Source organism: Seriola aureovittata, chromosome 8 (assembly GCF_021018895.1).
Source record: "Seriola aureovittata isolate HTS-2021-v1 ecotype China chromosome 8, ASM2101889v1, whole genome shotgun sequence".
Taxonomy (NCBI): Eukaryota; Metazoa; Chordata; class Actinopteri; order Carangiformes; family Carangidae; genus Seriola; species Seriola aureovittata.
Window position 1 is genome coordinate 8,165,829 of NC_079371.1, and position 22,439 is coordinate 8,188,267.

General features: G+C 30.0%; 1 long non-coding RNA gene across 1 annotated transcript in view; it reads left to right on the forward strand.

The window, feature by feature from the left end:
• Positions 1 to 771: 771 nt before the first annotated feature.
• LOC130173837 (uncharacterized) overlaps positions 772 to 22,439 on the forward strand; it is a 59,089-nt gene continuing 37,421 nt past the window's right edge. Inside the window, exons 1-2 of the long non-coding RNA XR_008828504.1 lie at positions 772 to 969; positions 4,011 to 4,068. This is a non-coding gene — a long non-coding RNA (uncharacterized LOC130173837). The remainder of the gene's footprint in view (positions 970 to 4,010; positions 4,069 to 22,439) is intronic.

Genomic DNA, 22,439 nt, shown 5'->3' on the forward strand with positions numbered 1-22,439 from the left:
AACATGTTCTGTAACAAGGAAAGTATGATCTCTGTTCACAGCCTTTCTATACTCAGGATATTTATGCAACCTCTGGAAAAAGCTAGAAAGTGAATAGTACGTTATGAGTATCTTAATCGTCTGGTTTACTGCCACTATAACAGCTGCAGTTTTAGCCAATTTCAATAATAAATGTGCTCATTGTTTGTGTCCAAAAAATATTCACTATTCAGGGAATTGTCTGTGTTGTCACTCTGTGATGTTTGTCTGTTAATTTATTGTGGTAGTTTAATGAACTGGTCCTATTCATAAATAAAATAGGGTTGCAACAATGATTATTTTCACCATCGATTCATTATTACAATCAAGGCACTGTCTCTGAATGTGTTGTTTTGTGCGACCAATAGTACAAAAGCCAAAAATATTGAGTTTACTGTCATGTCTGATTAGAAAAAACAAACAAACAAAAAAAAAACCTCACAATAATATACATATTCCTCACAGTTGAGAAACTCGAACCAAGAAATATTGACAGTTTTGCTTAAAAAAAGACCAAAATGAAAATTTAAAATAATTGCTGGTTAACTTTCTGTTGATCAACTAATTGATTAACCAACCTACAGCTCTAAAATAAAAAGTATTCATGATATTGTTTTTTAAAGCTTCACGAATACATGAACATAAATTCAATTTTTCTCCTTTGCTGCGGTTGAAAAAAAAAAAGTTTTTTGGGGGGACTGTTCGGGGGTGAGGCAATATTTGACGTACATGCGTCACCTGTCGGCCATGTTCAGTTAAAAACCCAGTTAGAAATGTCGTAAAATTGGGTATGTCGGTCTTAAATCCGGGTTTTTCTGGAAGGAGTAACTATACATCCATGGGATTGACCCGGCGGTGTAACAACGGGACAGAGGCCAGGCTCCACACAACCATGGAGTGTGTTTTTACTACCGGGAACAAAGCTAACGGCTGAACCGCGGCATCTCTCAGGTAAGATGAATTAAAATGGTTTCCAAAGCCACCCTCTTAATATAAGGAGAGGGCTGAAAAGATATCATATGAGACAATAAGAGACAAATATATTATAAAAAAACACTGAAAAAAGATATTTGTTTCTTAACGGAACATTAGCTTTTGTTTTCACTCTGCTGCCGGTTTATCAGGTTGACCTACACACCTGGGTAAGATTACTACAGGCTGACACAACAGCCCTTCAATTAATCCTACATGAAGTTTCAGTATATTAGAATAAAAACTACAGCTGCTAAAACGACCATAATGTTTAGGATTCCAACTATTTCACTATTAATCTGTCGGTTAATTGACTTATCGTTTTGTTTATAAAATGTCAGAATAAATTGAGCAGGCAGTAAACATCAATGTAATGTCAGAGAGACGTTGGACTCTTAACGACTCTAACGTCGGAAAGACGTTAACATTTCGGTTGGAAATGAAATTTGCATTGACGTTAAAAACGTTGGCTACTTGACATGTGACGTGTCGCAGACCTCAAACAGACGTTGGTTGTTGTTCACGACCAGAATGTCAGTATTTTATATGTCAAGATGGCGTTAGCATGAGACATTTGTAGGACGTTGGATTTTGGTTGCTTAACAACACAACTTAAAACCAACGGAATATCAACATCAGGGGCTGGTTTCACGAAGACAAACTTTGGCTGTGTCTCAAGTGTAACAAATAGTCACACTTTAAATAGGCGTCTAAATTCATCTGTTGCACAACGCAATGTAGTTATTGACTACCTTGGTGTGGTACAATGAATTCTGGGTAAATTAAGACTTTTTTCCAATAATAAAAAAAAAAAAGGCTGACTGAGGAACTGCATCCAACCCATGGATTGCATTATACATCCATGATCCAACCGCTGAGCTCTGCTTACCCCAGCAGAACATTTTTGTCTTTTGCAAGAATTCAACAGTTAAGAAGTGAAAAGTAAGAGTGAAACAATCAAAATAAAAATCTAATTTGGAAAAGAATCTCTGCAATCTATAAAAGCTCTTTCCATTCTCTTTTATCTCTCCATAACAATGTTAGGAAACCACAAATTATGAGCCATGTTCTCCTGTTTTTGTTGTTGGGTGCTACTGGTCAGCGCAGATGTCATTGATTGTTAACATACTAACACTGGTTTTAGGCTGTGTTAGCCTGGGGGTAAGGTATCTAATGTTTTTGACTTAAAATTAGTCAGTCTTTATTTTGTTAAACAGTCTTACTTACATTAGACTGATCTATGAGCAAAATTAAGACTGGGCCAACACTACAGACCAGTCTGAAATATCTTTGTGAAACTGGCCCCAGTTGTCGTCAATAATTGAGTTGATGTGGGCATTAGACGTTGTCATGACACTGAATTTTGGTCACCCGATGTCACAACTGATCTTATATCAACAGATAATGACGGTGGTGGGCAACTGTGTGTCTTCTTGTTTTATTCAAACGTCCCAAAACCCAAAAATATTATATTTCATTCCACAAGGATTAAAAAAAAATCAACACAGAAGCAGCAAATCCTCACATAAGAGTAGGGCTGGGGCGACGCGTTGATGTAATCGATCATGTAAATAAGTTGATTAATGTAACGTGTGTCGCAAGGAGGAAATAAGATGGCTGTGCCTAGTCAGAGCATGGACTCCATCGAGGAGCGAACTGAAGCAAGAAAACCTCGCCCACGATCATCTAAAGTGTGGGAGTATTTTAAGCAGGGACTGAACAACATGGTGCTCTGCAATCTCAGCAAATTAGAAATGGCTCATCACAGCAGTACTACTACCGCCATGCTTGAGCACTTGGAGCGGAGCTTTATTTTGGAGAGACTTTATGTAGGACTGTAAAACACACATTACCAGTTAAGACAGGGCATTTTTTTGTTGGAGAATAATGTGCAGTGCACATTTGTTATATTTGCTTGTTTTAACCCTCTTAAGTCCTTGGAAGCGTATATTTAGTGCAGCGGAGGATTTGGAGCGGATTTTTCAAGGACTGGACAAAAAACGCCCATAAATGCTGTTCCAGAGAAAGATAGATAGATAGATACTTTATTTATCCCCTAGGGGAAATGAATGTGTCTTAGCTCATAGTTGATGATGATGATGATGATGATAATAATAAAAACTGTTAATAATAAATAAACAATGATAATTAGATTAGTCCACTTCCTTTGGCTGAGGTGTTGTATAGCCTGATGACAGTGGGAACAAAAGATCTCCTGAACCTCTCTGTTCTCCAGCGCAGTGAGATGAGAGGTTTGCTTCTGTAGCTTCTTCTCTGGCATGAATGAGCATATCTCATGAACAGATAAAGATAGAAACTTCAAATCACCCCTAGAACAACTCAAACAAATATGTACAACTTTCTGTATTTAATTTTTTCTTATTTATTATGGTTTACAGTGTTTTCATCATATAAAATAAGGAAAAATTCAAGGTTCGCTTATTTTTTTCTTTTTTTTGTATTACTGAAGTCTTTGAGTGGCATTTATTATTAGCTTGGGTTATGCTGATTCTGAATATGTGTAGCACTTGGTGAAACTGTTAAAAATGACAATTTTATTAGGAAAAACACAAAGGTAGTAGAAGAAGAATGAAGATATTGAAATATAAATTGCCAGTTTTCAAAATTTATTTTGGGTAAATTCATTGTTATATTAAAGGAGTAATAAAAAAAAATAATAGTTAGATTAATTGAAAAAATGATCGATACATTAATCGAAAAAAATAATCGATAAACAGATAATCATTAGGTGAAGCCCTACATAAGAGAGGCTGGAACTGGCGAATGTTCACGAATGATCTAAAAATAGCTGTATGATTTTGATCATTGCAGCTAGGGCTTCAACAAACACTTATTTGTATGGATTAATCTGCAGTTAATTTGTCAATTAATCAATTTGTCATTTAGTCCTGGTCTGACCAGACTGTGGCTAGCTGCTTAGCATGCTGACTTCAGTAGAAGAAAAGAAATGATAGAAATAAAAACAAAACAAAAGTTGACATTGATGTTGTTTTCCACAGCTGGAGACAGTTCTTGGGGAAGTCTGATGCTGAAGTCACAATTGTTTCTTCTAGACTGGTAAGTAAACAGCTTCGTGCTGATTGGCAGCATAGTCATACAACACCAGTCCTGAACCTGTTCAGACTTTGGCACTGTTTAAGCTCCACTTTTGAATGTGTAGATCTCAATAATATGTCATTCCAATAAAAGAACTAAAAAGATTTTATGGGTGTAACTTGATAGCTTTTAGTCCGGGGCAGCTGCTCTGTCACTGTGTGCTGAACTGTAGTTTAATTAGGTTAAGGCTATAAATAATTATTTCTTTTTCATAATTCTATGTACAGAGTATTAATGAAAAAGGGATCTGTAATATTTTTCAATATTCTTAAAAAACAAAATTGTATCCATACATGATGAGCAGCAGGAATTGGTAGCATATCATTGATAATAAAAGAAGGAAGATATTTTATATTGAGTGACTTTCACCCCTTAAATTTGCAGAGCATTTTGTCAAACAGAATCACATTTGGCAGATTTGATTTCAGTTATTGGTACAGCTGCAGGATTCAAATTAAATCTCATCTTAAATACCCAAAATATACATCAGTGTTCCTCACTGCTTTTCCTCTAAACTGGTGAAAACATAGTCCCTGAAGATATGATAATCTTTATGAGGGTATCAGGTGTTTGCCTCTGCCTTCAGGGCATCACCCACCAGCCGTCCTCTATCACTTTCTTACACAACAGTGTTAGTGGCAATAGTCCAGGTCTTCCCAAAACACCAATGTGACTCTTAACTCCTTCAGCCTCTACTGTGGCCATCTGTATGTAACACTGATTATTGATTGACAGTATGCGAAATTACTGAGCTTGTGCACTCAAGATTTTTTTTAGTACATCACGTGTTTACAAGCAGAACACATTTGTAGTACCATTGGATTCTTGTCATCTCTATTATAACAGGAGCATGTTGTCTGTTGATTACAGTAAACATGCTGAGACTGCAGACAGACACAGAGGAAGTGAAGCATGAGCGCACAAATAGCCAACATTTTTATCTAGAGGAAGACTTTCATCCATCTCTTTTCCTCTTTAAGTGCATCCTCATGTAGGGCTGTGCGATATGACAAAATCTAATATTTCGATGTAGGTAATTTCATATCAAGGTAGTAACACACATAAAGATACAGCACATTTTCGGTAAATTCAATGAATAAATAGTTAATGTAAAATGACCACATGCAAAGTCCTATTTCTTATTATATTTTGAACTAGAAGGGCACTCAGGGAGCGCAGTCCTCCACCAAAGCCAATGTCAAACAATATACTGTATATCAGACTTCACAGAAAAAAATTCAATATCATAGTAAATTATCCGGATCTGCCCCAAAATGTAATGGGTTCTTCCCTTGCCCATACCCAATCCTTCCACCAAGTTCAGTTCAAATCATTTTTTTTTTGTGTAATCCTGCTGACAAACAAACGGACACGGGTGATAACATAACCTCTTTGGCATTCCTAACTCAAGGTCCAATTATTAACTTTCAGCCATATCACAAGGTCATAATTTTCCTTCCATCCTCTGTGTATTTTGTGCTTTTGGTGGCAGTGGTACAAATGAAGAATGACCAGGGCTGGTGAAAGAGTGAAGCAGCTTTACCAGTAAGATACCAGTTGATCTTATACTTCATCTCACAGATAGCAGCCTGTGTAGCAATTCTTTGTTAAACTTGAACAAATTAATTTCAGTCCATTTTCTACCAAGGTCCTCCAGTCACTACAAAATATTTTAACTCGTGGAAAAGAAAGCTGAAAATATTGTATATATTGGTGATAATATTGTAGCAACAGAGACACAGAGGCACCTCAGTGTTATGACAAATGTGACATATTTATTTCTTTTCTAATCCTCATTTCAAACTGTCAGGATTTAACCCTGGGTTTAATCCATTTTTCGGGGATTAAAAAAAATAAAACCTGAATATCCACTGATTTTATTCAGAGGGATGAACAGCAAATGTAACAGAAGCAACACTATGAAACTCTTTACAGTCTGATGTTCATGCTGTGTTAGGGAGCTGGTTGAATGTTTGTGCTTTGTATAATTACCAGATTGCAGATTGGCTGACTACCATCACAACCATTTCCTAACTTGTATGTTGCTTTTTATTGTCTGCCATGGGTCTTGCCCTGCCGTGAGCCCAGGCAATGTAAGATTAATTGCATGTCTTTGTTTTGGCTGAATCCAGCATGAAAATCATAAATTATCAGCCTTGCGGTGCAGACTATATGCCTGTCAGGGCACAAACACAATAGGTAAAAACATGTTGTGGTGTCTGGCCTCTCTGACCTCCTTTGTGAACTTATCACCTGACACACTAACATCCCTGCTGTCTGACACCATGGATTTCAAGAGGTGTGTGTGTGTGTGTGTGTGTGTGTGTGTGTGTGTGTGTGTGTGTGTGTGTGTGTGTGTGTGAGAGAGTGTGAGAGACAGGGATGGAAAGAGTGATTGACAGTGGGTTGGAGAGGACAGGCAGCCTCACAGCTGGGGTCTAAAGACAGGAACTGGCATTACACACTTGGTGTGTGTGTTTGAGTGTAAGAGGGGAAAATAGAGTGTTGGTAATTGATTAATCATTATTGTCATTTCTCAAACAAAAATTGCTTGCCCAGCGTCTGAAAGTGAGGAGGTGAGACTTTTCTCTGTTTTGTTTCACTGTGAATATTCACTGAATATCTTGTGAAAGTATAACAACATCTTTTACTATTTTCTGATATTTTTGATAGAAAAGATTAATTGATTAATTGAGGGAATAAGTCTTTAGATTATCTGATAATAAAAGTAATCATTAGTTGCAGACCCCATTTTTCTTTTGTCATGAACCATTAATGTTGTTAGCGTTCTGTATTCGCCTGTCAGTAGTTGTTTTCATTATGGCTGCAACTAACAATTATTTTCTTGATTGTTTATTGGATAAAATGTCAGGAATAAATGTAAAACATATCCATCCCAGTTTCCAAGAGAAAAACAGAAAATCTTAATATTTGAGAGGCTGAAAATCGCTGTTTTTTGGCAGTTATCCTTGAAAAATGACTTACATTATTGAGTATCAAAATAGTTACCAGTTATTTTTCTGATGATTGACTAATTGATGAATTGACTTAATTGTTGAGCCTCTCTACCTGCCTGGAAATTTCTCAAGATTTGATGTTTCTGACCGTCTTGCACCTTTGCATCGGGTTGTGATTGTGGTGATTTTCTTACATTTGTGTAACAGAGAAATCCTGTTGAAACCTGATGTACTTGTACTTAATTTCTATGTCAGATTGCTGCAAATGTAGATTCTATGAAGTTGGATCCAGATATTTGCAGCTGCTATAAAAGAGTTTTAGAGCAGGAAGTGTTGATTGTTAGAAATGAGAATTACTAACTTCAAGTAAAAATAAATGCAGTATATGGTCACAGACTGATCATATACATCATGCCTCTAGGCAACGGAAATTAGAGCAGTGGAAAGTGTGCGTGGTCTTTGATATGCAGTGTGTTATAGCTAATTAGGAAATGAGATATCAGCAAGAAACGCCAAAAACACTTGAATGATTCCTCTGAATCATTCCACTTCTTACTCAAACAGCTCTGTTCATTGACTTTGCCCAAATGTAGTATCACGCTGCCGCATATTTTGCTTTGCTCTGTTAAAAGACTAGAGGAACTGGCTTGAACACCATCAATGGGTGTAGATCAAAAATCCTTTTCAAGCAGTTGAATTAGCCTTTAACCTTTTTTTAAGCGTTTAACTTCAGGCTCATTTTTAACTTCAAAGTACTTCAGAAAATAATTTTATGTCTTAGCTGCTCTATGCTTTGTAGTCTTTCCTTAAAGCACACTGTAGCTGTTGGTCAAATTGTATGTGCTTTTTAAAATGTGCTTTCAATAAGTGACTTAGCTTGAATTGAAGCCACTAGATGTAGCTTTTTCAGTGATGATATAATCTTTCTGACAGTTCTATAGCCACTCTATTTGAAAGTCATGTTATAGTAAGGCATAAAATCATTATAGTGTAATAATGCATAATAAGTCATAGTATAATAAAACATAAAAATCTCATAGTAAGGCATAAAAACATCGCAATATACTGAGACATAAAGACTCCACACAGAAAGGCCCCAGCCCCGGGGTTCAAAACCTAAAACCTTCTTGGTGTGAGGCAACAGTTCTAACCTCTGTCCCACTGCTGAGCCATTACAAAGTTGTGTTATAGTAAGACATAATGACATCAAAGTATAGTAAGGCAAAAAGTCATAGTATAGTAAGGCATAAAAAGGACGTAGTATAGTAAGTCATATAAATGACATAGCATAGTAAGTCATAGAAACGTCAGTATAGTAAGGCATAAAAAGTCATATTATAGTAAAGCATAAAAAGTCATATTGTTGTAAGGAATAAAAAACACCATAGCATAGGAAGGCATAAAAAGCATAGTACAGTAGGTCATAAAAAGTCATAGTATAATAAGGCATAAAAAGTGATCATATACTAAGACAAAAACAAAGTCACAGTATAGTAAGGCATAAAAGGTCATATTATAGTAAGGCAAAAAAGTCACAGTATAATAAGGCATTAAAAAGTTATAATACAGTGAGCATACAAAATACATAGTATAGTAAGTCAAAAAGTCATGATATAGTTAAGCATAAAAAGTCACAGTATAGTAAGGCATAAAAAGTCATAGCATAGCAAGGTATAAAAACGTCATAGTATAGTGAGGCATAAAAAACATCATAGTATAGTAAATTATAAAAATGTCATTGTATAGTAAAGCATAAATAATCATAGTATAGTAAGGCATAAAACATTAATGTATAGTAAGCCATAAAAAGCCATAGTAAAGTCATAGTATAGTAAGCCATAAAAACATCATGGAAAAGTAAGTCATAAAAAGTCACAGTATAGTAAGGTATGAAAAAGTCATAGTATAGTAAGGTATGAAAAAGTCATAGTATAGTAATGCATGAAAATGTCATAGTATAGTAAGGAATAAATATCATAGTATAGTAGGGCATAAAGAAGTCATAGTATAGTAAGGCATAAAAGGTCATATTATAGTAAGGCATAAGAAACAGCACAGTTTAGTAAGACATAAAAAGTCATATAGTAAGGCAAAAAGTCATGGTATTAAAAGGTGAGGCACAAAAACAACATAGTATAGTCAAAAAGTCATAATGTAAAGCATAAAAAGTCAGAGTATAGTAAGGCATTAAAAAAACCATAGTAAAATAGTACGGCATAAAAAGTCATAGTATAATAAGGCATTAAAAAATTATAGTACAGTGAGGCATACAAAAGATAGTATAGTAAGTCAAAAAGTCATCATATAGTAAAGCATAAAAAGTCATAGTATAGTAAAGGACAAAAAGTAATAGTATAGTAAGGCATCAAAACAACATAGTATAGTAATGCATAAAAACATCATAGTAGAGTAAATCATAAAAAGTCACAGTATAGTAAGGCATAAAAAGTCATAGTATAGTAAAGGACAAAAAGTCAAAGTATAGTAAGGCATCAAAACAACATAGTATAGTAATGCCTAAAAACATCATAGTAGAGTAAGTCATAAAAACATCATAGTATAGTAAGGCATAAAAAGTCATAGTATAGTATGGCATTAATACAGCATAGTATAGTAAAGCATAAAAAGTTAAAGTATAGTAAGTCATAAAAAATACCATCGTAAAATAGTAAGGCATAAATAGTCATAGTATAGTAAGGCATGAAAATGTCATTGTATAATAAAGCACAAATATCATAGTACAGTAAGGCATAAAAAACACCATAATATAGTAAGGTATAAAATATTAATGTATAGTAAGCTATAAAAAGTCATAGTATAGTAAGGCATTAAAATGACACAGTATAATAAGGCATTAAAAAGTTATAGCACAGTGAGGCATACAAAAGACATAGTATAATAAGACATAAAAAGGACGCACTATAGTAAGTCATAAAAAACACCATAGTATAGTAAGGCATGAAAAGCCATAGTATACTAAGGCGTAAAAAAGCTATAGTAAAATAAGTCATAAAAAATCATAGTAAAGTAAGTCATAAAAACTCCATAGTAAAATAGTAAGGCATAAAAAAGCCACAGTATAATGAGACATTAAAAAGTTATAGTATAGTCAGTCATAAAAAGTCATGTACAGTAAGTCATAAAAAGTCAGTACAGCATGGTATAAAAGGTTATCGTGAGGCATAAAAACATCATAGTATAGTAAATTATAAAAATGTCATTGTATAGTAAAGCATAAATAATCATAGTATAGTAAGGCATAAAACATTAATGTATAGTAAGCCATAAAAAGCCATAGTAAGTCATAGTATAGTAAGCCATAAAAACATCATGGAAAAGTAAGTCATAAAAAGTCACAGTATAGTAAGGTATGAAAAAGTCATAGTATAGTAAGGTATGAAAAAGTCATAGTATAGTAATGCATGAAAATGTCATAGTATAGTAAGGAATAAATATCATAGTATAGTAGGGCATAAAGAAGTCATAGTATAGTAAGGCATAAAAGGTCATATTATAGTAAGGCATAAGAAACAGCACAGTTTAGTAAGACATAAAAAGTCATATAGTAAGGCAAAAAGTCATGGTATTAAAAGGTGAGGCACAAAAACAACATAGTATAGTCAAAAAGTCATAATGTAAAGCATAAAAAGTCAGAGTATAGTAAGGCATTAAAAAAACCATAGTAAAATAGTACGGCATAAAAAGTCATAGTATAATAAGGCATTAAAAAATTATAGTACAGTGAGGCATACAAAAGATAGTATAGTAAGTCAAAAAGTCATCATATAGTAAAGCATAAAAAGTCATAGTATAGTAAAGGACAAAAAGTAATAGTATAGTAAGGCATCAAAACAACATAGTATAGTAATGCATAAAAACATCATAGTAGAGTAAATCATAAAAAGTCACAGTATAGTAAGGCATAAAAAGTCATAGTATAGTAAAGGACAAAAAGTCAAAGTATAGTAAGGCATCAAAACAACATAGTATAGTAATGCCTAAAAACATCATAGTAGAGTAAGTCATAAAAACATCATAGTATAGTAAGGCATAAAAAGTCATAGTATAGTATGGCATTAATACAGCATAGTATAGTAAAGCATAAAAAGTTAAAGTATAGTAAGTCATAAAAAATACCATCGTAAAATAGTAAGGCATAAATAGTCATAGTATAGTAAGGCATGAAAATGTCATTGTATAATAAAGCACAAATATCATAGTACAGTAAGGCATAAAAAACACCATAATATAGTAAGGTATAAAATATTAATGTATAGTAAGCTATAAAAAGTCATAGTATAGTAAGGCATTAAAATGACACAGTATAATAAGGCATTAAAAAGTTATAGCACAGTGAGGCATACAAAAGACATAGTATAATAAGACATAAAAAGGACGCACTATAGTAAGTCATAAAAAACACCATAGTATAGTAAGGCATGAAAAGCCATAGTATACTAAGGCGTAAAAAAGCTATAGTAAAATAAGTCATAAAAAATCATAGTAAAGTAAGTCATAAAAACTCCATAGTAAAATAGTAAGGCATAAAAAAGCCACAGTATAATGAGACATTAAAAAGTTATAGTATAGTCAGTCATAAAAAAGTCATGTACAGTAAGTCATAAAAAGTCAGTACAGCATGGTATAAAAGGTTATCGTGAGGCATAAAATGTCATAGTATAGTAAGGCATAAAAAATGACAGTAAAGTAAGGCATAAAAATGTCATAGTATAGTAAGAAATAAGTAAGGTATAAAAAGTCATATTATAGTAAGGCATAAAAAACACCATAGTAAGTCATAAAAACACTAGTATAATAGTAAGGTATAAAAAGTCATGTTATAGTAAGGCATAAACACCATAGTATATTAAGGTGTCAAAACACCATAGTACAATAGTAAGGCATAAAAAAAGTCATAGTATAGTAAGGCATAAAAATGTCATAGTATAGTAAGACATAGAAATGACACAGTATAGTAAGTCATAAAAACACTAGTATAATAGTACGGTATAAAAAGTCATATTATACTAAGCCGTCGAAACACCATATTATACTAAGGCGTCGAAACACCATAGTATAATAGTAAGGCATAAAAAGTCATAGTAAGGCATAAAAAACACCATAGTATAGTTAGGCAAAAAAAGTCATAGTATAATAAGGCGTTAAAAAGTTATAGTACAGTTAGGCATACAAAAGACATAGTATAGTACGTCAAAAAGTCATAGTATAGTAGGTCATAAAAAGTCATAGTATAGTAAGACATAAAAAAAGTCATAGTATAGTAAGACATAGAAACGACACAGTATAGTAAGTCATAAAAACACTAGTATAATAGTACGGTATAAAAGTCATATTATAATAAGGCATAAAAAACACCATAGTTATAGTAAGGCATGAAAAATCATAGTATAGTAATGCATAAAAAAGCGATAGTAAAATAAGTCATAAAACGTCATAGTATAGTAAGTAATAAAAACACCATAGTAAAATAGTGAGGCATAAAAGTCACATTATATTAAGACCTAAAAAACACCATAGGTATAGTAAGGCATAAAAAGTCAGAGTATAGTAAGGCATAAAAAGTCATAGTATAGTAAGGCATAAAAAAGCCACAGTATAATAAGGCATTCAAAATTTACAGTACAGTGAGGCATACAAAAGACATAGTATAGTAAGTCAAAAAGTCATAGTACAGTAAGTCATAAAAAGTCAGTACAGCACGTCTTAAAAGTTATCGTAAAGCACAAAATGTCATAGTATAGTAAGGCATAAAAAGTCATAGTATAGTAAGTCATAAAAATGTCATAGTGTAGTAAGGCATCAAAACAACATAGAACAGTAAGTCATAAAAACACTAGTATATTAGTAAGGTATAAAAAGTCATATTATAGTAAGGCATAAACACCATAGTATAGTAAGTCGTCAAAACACCATAGTAAAATAGTAAGGCATAAAAAACACCATAGGTATAGTAAGGCAAAAAAAGTCACAGTATAATAAGGCATTAAAAAGTTATAATACATTGAGGCATACAAAATACGTAGTATAGTAAGTCAAAAAGTCATGGTATAATAAGTCATTAAAATGACATAGTATAGTAATGCATAGAAAGTTATATTATCGTAAGGCATAAAAAACACCATAGTATAGTAAGGTATACAACATTAATTTATAGCTAGGCATAAAAAGTCATAGTAAAGTATGGTATAAAAAAGCCACAGTATAGTAAGGCAAAAAAAGCCATAGTAAAGTCATAGTATAGTAAGGCATTTTAAACGACATAGTATAGTAATGCATAAAAACATGATAGTAGAGTAAGTCATAAAAAGTCACAGTATAGTAAGGCATAAAAAGTCATAGTATAGTAAAGGACAAAAAGTCATAGTATAGTAAGGCATAAAAATACCAAAAAACGTCATAGTATACTATGGTATAAAATGTCATAGTATAGTAAGGCATAAAAATTAAAAAAAAAAGTCATAGTATAGTAAGGTATAAAAATGCCAAAAAAATATCATAGTATAGTAAGGCATAAAAATTAAAAAAAAAAGTCAAAGTATAGTAAGGTATAAAAATGTCACAGTATAGTGAGGCATAAAAACACCATAGTATAGTAAGGCATTAAAATACCAAAAAACATCATAGTATACTATGGTATAAAATTTCAGAAAAAGGTCATAGTATAGTAAGGTATAAAAATGCCAAAAAATGTCATAAAAGAGTCATAGTATAGTAAGGCATAAAAGAGTCATAGTATAGTAAGGCATAAAAATACCAAAAACCGTCATAGTATAGTAAGGCATAAAAATTCAAAAAAAAGTCATAGTATAATGAGGTATAAAATGTCATAGTATACTATGGCATAAAATGTCAAAAAAGAATCATAGTATAGTAAGGCATAAAAATACCAAAAAACGTCATAGTATACTATGGTATAAAATGTCATAGTATAGTAAGGCATAAAAAGTAAAAAGAAAATGTCACAGTATAGTAAGGCATAAAAACATCATAGTATAGTAAGGCATTAAAATACCAAAATACATCATTGTATACTATGCTATAAAATTTCAGAAAAAGGTCATAGTATAGTAAGGCATAAAAATGTCAAAAAAGAGTCATAGTATGGTAAGGCATAAAAATACCAAAAAACGTCATAGTATAGTAAGGCATAAAAAGTAAAAAAAAAAATGTCATAGTATACTATGGCATAAAATGTCATAGTAAAGTAATGCATAAAAACATCATAGTATAGTAAAGGACAAGTCATAAAAAGTCACAGTATAGTAAGCCATAAAAAGTCATAGTATAGTAAAGGACAAAAAGTCATAGTATAGTAAGGCATAAAAATACCAAAAAACGTCATAGTATACTATGGTATAAAATGTCATAGTATAATAAGGCATAAAAATTAAAAAAAAAAGTCATAGTATAGTAAGGTATAAAAATGTCATAGTATAGTAAGGTATAAAAATGCCCAAAAAAATGTCATAGTATAGTAAGGCATAAAAATTAAAAAAAAAAAGTCAAAGTATAGTAAGGTATAAAAATGTCACAGTATAGTAAGGCATAAAAACACCATAGTATACTATGCCAAAAAATGTCATAAAAGAGTCATAGTATAGTAAGGCATAAAAGAGTCATAGTATAGTAAGGCATAAAAATACCAAAAACCGTCATAGTATAGTAAGGCATAAAAATTCAAAAAAAAGTCATAGTATAGTAAGTTATAAAAATGTCATAGTATACTATGGCATAAAATGTCAAAAAAGAATCATAGTATAGTAAGGCATAAAAATACCAAAAAACGTCATAGTATACTATGGTATAAAATGTCATAGTATAGTAAGGCATAAAAAGTAAAAAGAAAATGTCACAGTATAGTAAGGCATAAAAACATCATAGTATAGTAAGGCATTAAAATACCAAAAAACATCATAGTATACTATGCTATAAAATTTCAGAAAAAAGTCATAGTATAGTAAGGCATAAAAATGCCAAAAACCGTCATAGTATAGTAAGGCATAAAAATTCAAAAAAAAGTCATAGTATAGTAAGGTATAAAAATGTCATAGTATAGTAAGGTATAAAAATGCCAAAAAAATGTCATAGTATAGTAAGCATAAAAATTAAAAAAAAAGTCAAAGTATAGTAAGGTATAAAATGTCACAGTATAGTAAGGCATAAAAACACCATAGTATAGTAAGGCATTAAAATACCAAAAAACATCATAGTATACTATGCTATAAAATTTCAGAAAAAGGTCATAGTATAGTAAGGCATAAAATGTCATATTATAGTAAGGTATAAAAATGCCAAAAAATGTCATAAAAGAGTCATAGTATAGTAAGGCATAAAAGGGTCATAGTATAGTAAGGCATAAAAATTAAAAAAAAAAGTCAAAGTATAGTAAGGTATAAAATGTCACAGTATAGTAAGGCATAAAAACACCATAGTATAGTAAGGCATTAAAATACCAAAAAACATCATAGTATACTATGCTATAAAATTTCAGAAAAAGGTCATAGTATAGTAAGGCATAAAAATACCAAAAAACGTCATAGTATACTATGGTATAAAATGTCATAGTATAGTAAGGCATAAAAAGTAAAAAGAAAATGTCACAGTATAGTAAGGCATAAAAACACCATAGTATAGTAAGGCATTAAAATACCAAAAAACATCATAGTATACTATGGTATAAAATTTCAGAAAAAGGTTATAGTATAGTAAGGCATAAAAATGCCAAAAAATGTCATAAAAGAGTCATAGTATAGTAAGGCATAAAAGAGTCATAGTATAGTAAGGCATAAAAATACCAAAAACCGTCATAGTATAGTAAGGCATAAAAATTTAAAAAAAAAGTCATAGTATAGTAAGGTATAAAAATGTCATAGTATACTATGGCATAAAATGTCAAAAAAGAATCATAGTGTAGTAAGGCATAAAAATACTAAAAAACGTCATAGTATACTATGGTATAAAATGTCATAGTATAGTAAGGCATAAAAATTTAAAAAAAGTCATAGTATAGTAAGGTATAAAATGTCATAGTATAGTAAGGTATAAAAATGCCAAAAAAATGTCATAGTATAGTAAGGCATAAAAATTAAAAAAAAAAGTCAAAGTATAGTAAGGTATAAAATGTCACAGTATAGTAAGGCATAAAAACACCATAGTATAGTAAGGCATTAAAATACCAAAAAACATCATAGTATACTATGCTATAAAATTTCAGAAAAAGGTCATAGTATAGTAAGGTATAAAAATGCCAAAAAATGTCATAAAAGAGTCATAGTATAGTAAGGCATAAAAGGGTCATAGTATAGTAAGGCATAAAAATTAAAAAAAAAAGTCAAAGTATAGTAAGGTATAAAAATGTCACAGTATAGTAAGGCATAAAAACACCATAGTATAGTAAGGCATTAAAATACCAAAAAACATCATAGTATACTATGCTATAAAATTTCAGAAAAAGGTCATAGTATAGTAAGGCATAAAAATGTCATAGTATAGTAAGGTATAAAAATGCCAAAAAATGTCATAAAAGAGTCATAGTATAGTAAGGCATAAAAGAGTCATAGTATAGTAAGGCATAAAAATACCAAAAACCGTCATAGTATAGTAAGGCATAAAAATTAAAAAAAAAGTCATAGTATAGTAAGGTATAAAAATGTCATAGTATACTATGGCATAAAATGTCAAAAAAGAATCATAGTATAGTAAGGCATAAAAATACTAAAAAACGTCATAGTATACTATGGTATAAAATGTCATAGTATAGTAAGGCATAAAAATTAAAAAAAAAAGTCATAGTATAGTAAGGTATAAAAATGTCACAGTATAGTAAGGTATAAAAATGCCCAAAAAAATGTCATAGTATAGTAAGGCATAAAAATTAAAAAAAAAAGTCAAAGTATAGTAAGGCATAAAAATGTCACAGTATAGTAAGGCATAAAAACACCATAGTATAGTAAGGCATTAAAATACCAAAAAACATCATAGTATACTATGCTATAAAATGTCAAAAAAGAATCATAGTATAGTAAGGCATAAAAATACCAAAAAACGTCATAGTATACTATGGTATAAAATGTCATAGTATAGTAAGGCATAAAAAGTAAAAAGAAAATGTCACAGTATAGTAAGGCATAAAAACATCATAGTATAGTAAGGCATTAAAATACCAAAATACATCATTGTATACTATGCTATAAAATTTCAGAAAAAGGTCATAGTATAGTAAGGCATAAAAATGTCAAAAAAGAGTCATAGTATGGTAAGGCATAAAAATACCAAAAAACGTCATAGTATAGTAAGGCATAAAAAGTAAAAAAAAAAAAGTCATAGTATACTATGGCATAAAAATGTCATAGTAAAGTAATGCATAAAAACATCATAGTAAAGGACAAGTCATAAAAAGTCACAGTATAGTAAGCCATAAAAAGTCATAGTATAGTAAAGGACAAAAAGTCATAGTATAGTAAGGCATAAAAATACCAAAAAACGTCATAGTATACTATGGTATAAAATGTCATAGTATAATAAGGCATAAAAATTAAAAAAAAAAGTCATAGTATAGTAAGGTATAAAAATGTCATAGTATAGTAAGGTATAAAAATGCCCAAAAAAATGTCATAGTATAGTAAGGCATAAAAATTAAAAAAAAAAAGTCAAAGTATAGTAAGGTATAAAAATGTCACAGTATAGTAAGGCATAAAAACACCATAGTATACTATGCCAAAAAATGTCATAAAAGAGTCATAGTATAGTAAGGCATAAAAGAGTCATAGTATAGTAAGGCATAAAAATACCAAAAACCGTCATAGTATAGTAAGGCATAAAAATTCAAAAAAAAGTCATAGTATAGTAAGTTATAAAAATGTCATAGTATACTATGGCATAAAAATGTCAAAAAAGAATCATAGTATAGTAAGGCATAAAAATACCAAAAAACGTCATAGTATACTATGGTATAAAATGTCATAGTATAGTAAGGCATAAAAAGTAAAAAGAAAATGTCACAGTATAGTAAGGCATAAAAACATCATAGTATAGTAAGGCATTAAAATACCAAAAAACATCATAGTATACTATGCTATAAAATTTCAGAAAAAAGTCATAGTATAGTAAGGTATAAAAATGCCAAAAACCGTCATAGTATAGTAAGGCATAAAAATTCAAAAAAAAGTCATAGTATAGTAAGGTATAAAAATGTCATAGTATAGTAAGGTATAAAAATGCCCAAAAAAATGTCATAGTATAGTAAGGCATAAAAATTAAAAAAAAAAGTCAAAGTATAGTAAGGTATAAAAATGTCACAGTATAGTAAGGCATAAAAACACCATAGTATAGTAAGGCATTAAAATACCAAAAAACATCATAGTATACTATGCTATAAAATTTCAGAAAAAGGTCATAGTATAGTAAGGCATAAAAATGTCATATTATAGTAAGGTATAAAAATGCCAAAAAATGTCATAAAAGAGTCATAGTATAGTAAGGCATAAAAGGGTCATAGTATAGTAAGGCATAAAAATTAAAAAAAAAAGTCAAAGTATAGTAAGGTATAAAAATGTCACAGTATAGTAAGGCATAAAAATACCAAAAACCGTCATAGTATAGTAAGGCATTAAAATACCAAAAAACATCATAGTATACTATGCTATAAAATTTCAGAAAAAGGTCATAGTATAGTAAGGCATAAAAATACCAAAAAACGTCATAGTATACTATGGTATAAAATGTCATAGTATAGTAAGGCATAAAAAGTAAAAAGAAAATGTCACAGTATAGTAAGGCATAAAAACACCATAGTATAGTAAGGCATTAAAATACCAAAAAACATCATAGTATACTATGGTATAAAATTTCAGAAAAAAGGTTATAGTATAGTAAGGCATAAAAATGCCAAAAAATGTCATAAAAGAGTCATAGTATAGTAAGGCATAAAAGAGTCATAGTATAGTAAGGCATAAAAATACCAAAAACCGTCATAGTATAGTAAGGCATAAAAATTAAAAAAAAAGTCATAGTATAGTAAGGTATAAAAATGTCATAGTATACTATGGCATAAAAATGTCAAAAAAGAATCATAGTGTAGTAAGGCATAAAAATACTAAAAAACGTCATAGTATACTATGGTATAAAATGTCATAGTATAGTAAGGCATAAAAATTTAAAAAAAAAGTCATAGTATAGTAAGGTATAAAAATGTCATAGTATAGTAAGGTATAAAAATGCCAAAAAATGTCATAGTATAGTAAGGCATAAAAAAAAAAAAAAAAAAAGTCAAAGTATAGTAAGGTATAAAAATGTCACAGTATAGTAAGGCATAAAAACACCATAGTATAGTAAGGCATTAAAATACCAAAAAACATCATAGTATACTATGCTATAAAATTTCAGAAAAAGGTCATAGTATAGTAAGGTATAAAAATGCCAAAAAATGTCATAAAAGAGTCATAGTATAGTAAGGCATAAAAGGGTCATAGTATAGTAAGGCATAAAAATTAAAAAAAAAAAGTCAAAGTATAGTAAGGTATAAAAATGTCACAGTATAGTAAGGCATAAAAACACCATAGTATAGTAAGGCATTAAAATACCAAAAAACATCATAGTATACTATGCTATAAAATTCAGAAAAAGGTCATAGTATAGTAAGGCATAAAAATGTCATAGTATAGTAAGGTATAAAAATGCCAAAAAATGTCATAAAAGAGTCATAGTATAGTAAGGCATAAAAGAGTCATAGTATAGTAAGGCATAAAAATACCAAAAACCGTCATAGTATAGTAAGGCATAAAAATTTAAAAAAAAAGTCATAGTATAGTAAGGTATAAAAATGTCATAGTATACTATGGCATAAAAATGTCAAAAAAGAATCATAGTATAGTAAGGCATAAAAATACTAAAAAACGTCATAGTATACTATGGTATAAAATGTCATAGTATAGTAAGGCATAAAAATTTTAAAAAAAGTCATAGTATAGTAAGGTATAAAAATGTCACAGTATAGTAAGGTATAAAAATGCCAAAAAAATGTCATAGTATAGTAAGGCATAAAAATTAAAAAAAAAGTCAAAGTATAGTAAGGCATAAAAATGTCACAGTATAGTAAGGCATAAAAACACCATAGTATAGTAAGGCATTAAAATACCAAAAAACATCATAGTATACTATGCCAAAAAATGTCATAGTATATTAAGGCATAAAAAGTCATAGTATAGTAAGGCATAAAAATACCAAAAAACGTCATAGTATACTATGGTATAAAATGTCATAGTATAGTAAGGCATAAAAATGTCACAGTATAGTAAGCATAAAAAGTAAAAAGAAAATGTCACAGTATAGTAAGGCATAAAAATGTCATAGTATAGTAAGGTATAAAAATGCCAAAAAATGTCATAAAAGAGTCATAGTATAGTAAGGCATAAAAGAGTCATAGTATAGTAAGGCATAAAAATACCAAAAACCGTCATAGTATAGTAAGGCATAAAAATTAAAAAAAAAGTCATAGTATAGTAAGGTAAAAAATGTCATAGTATACTATGGCATAAAAATGTCAAAAAAGAATCATATTATAGTAAGGCATAAAAATACTAAAAAACGTCAAAGTATACTATGGTATAAAATGTCATAGTATATTAAGGCATAAAAATTAAAAAAAAAAGTCATAGTATAGTAAGGTATAAAAATGTTATAGTATAGTAAGGTATAAAAATGCCCAAAAAAATGTCATAGTATAGTAAGGCATAAAAATTAAAAAAAAAAGTCAAAGTATAGTAAGGTATAAAATGTCACAGTATAGTAAGGCATAAAAACACCATAGTATAGTAAGGCATTAAAATACCAAAAAACATCATAGTATACTATGCTATAAAATTTCAGAAAAAGGTCATAGTATAGTAAGGTATAAAAATGCCAAAAAATGTCATAAAAGAGTCATAGTATAGTAAGGCATAAAAACACCATAGTATAGTAAGGCATTAAAATACCAAAAAACATCATAGTATACTATGCTATAAAATTTCAGAAAAAGGTCATAGTATAGTAAGGCATAAAAATGTCATAGTATAGTAAGGTATAAAAATGCCAAAAAATGTCATAAAAGAGTCATAGTATAGTAAGGCATAAAAGAGTCATAGTATAGTAAGGCATAAAAATACCAAAAACCGTCATAGTATAGTAAGGCATAAAAATTAAAAAAAAAGTCATAGTATAGTAAGGTATAAAAATGTCATAGTATACTATGGCATAAAATGTCAAAAAAGAATCATATTATAGTAAGGCATAAAAATACTAAAAAACGTCAAAGTATACTATGGTATAAAATGTCATAGTATATTAAGGCATAAAAATTAAAAAAAAAGTCATAGTATAGTAAGGTATAAAAATGTTATAGTATAGTAAGGTATAAAAATGCCAAAAAAATGTCATAGTATAGTAAGGCATAAAAATTAAAAAAAAAAAGTCAAAGTATAGTAAGGTATAAAAATGTCACAGTATAGTAAGGCATAAAAACACCATAGTATAGTAAGGCATTAAAATACCAAAAAACATCATAGTATACTATGCTATAAAATTTCAGAAAAAGGTCATAGTATAGTAAGGTATAAAAATGTTATAGTATAGTAAGGTATAAAAATGCCAAAAAAATGTCATAGTATAGTAAGGCATAAAAATTAAAAAAAAAAAAGTCAAAGTATAGTAAGGTATAAAAATGTCACAGTATAGTAAGGCATAAAAACACCATAGTATAGTAAGGCATTAAAATACCAAAAAACGTCATAGTATACTATGCTATAAAATTTCAGAAAAAGGTCATAGTATAGTAAGGCATAAAAATACCAAAAAACGTCATAGTATACTATGGTATAAAATGTCATAGTATAGTAAGGCATAAAAAGTAAAAAGAAAATGTCACAGTATGGTAAGGCATAAAAACACCATAGTATAGTAAGGCATTAAAATACCAAAAAACATCATAGTATACTATGCTATAAAATTTCAGAAAAAGGTCAAAGTATAGTAAGGCATAAAATGTCATAGTATAGTAAGGTATAAAAATGCCAAAAAATGTCATAAAAGAGTCATAGTATAGTAAGGCATAAAAATACCAAAAACCGTCATAGTATAGTAAGGCATAAAAATTTAAAAAAAAGTCATAGTATAGTAAGGTATAAAAATGTCATAGTATACTATGGCATAAAATGTCAAAAAAGAATCATATTATAGTAAGGCATAAAAATACTAAAAAACGTCAAAGTATACTATGGTATAAAAATGTCATAGTATATTAAGGCATAAAAATTAAAAAAAAAAGTCATAGTATAGTAAGGTATAAAAATGTTATAGTATAGTAAGGTATAAAAATGC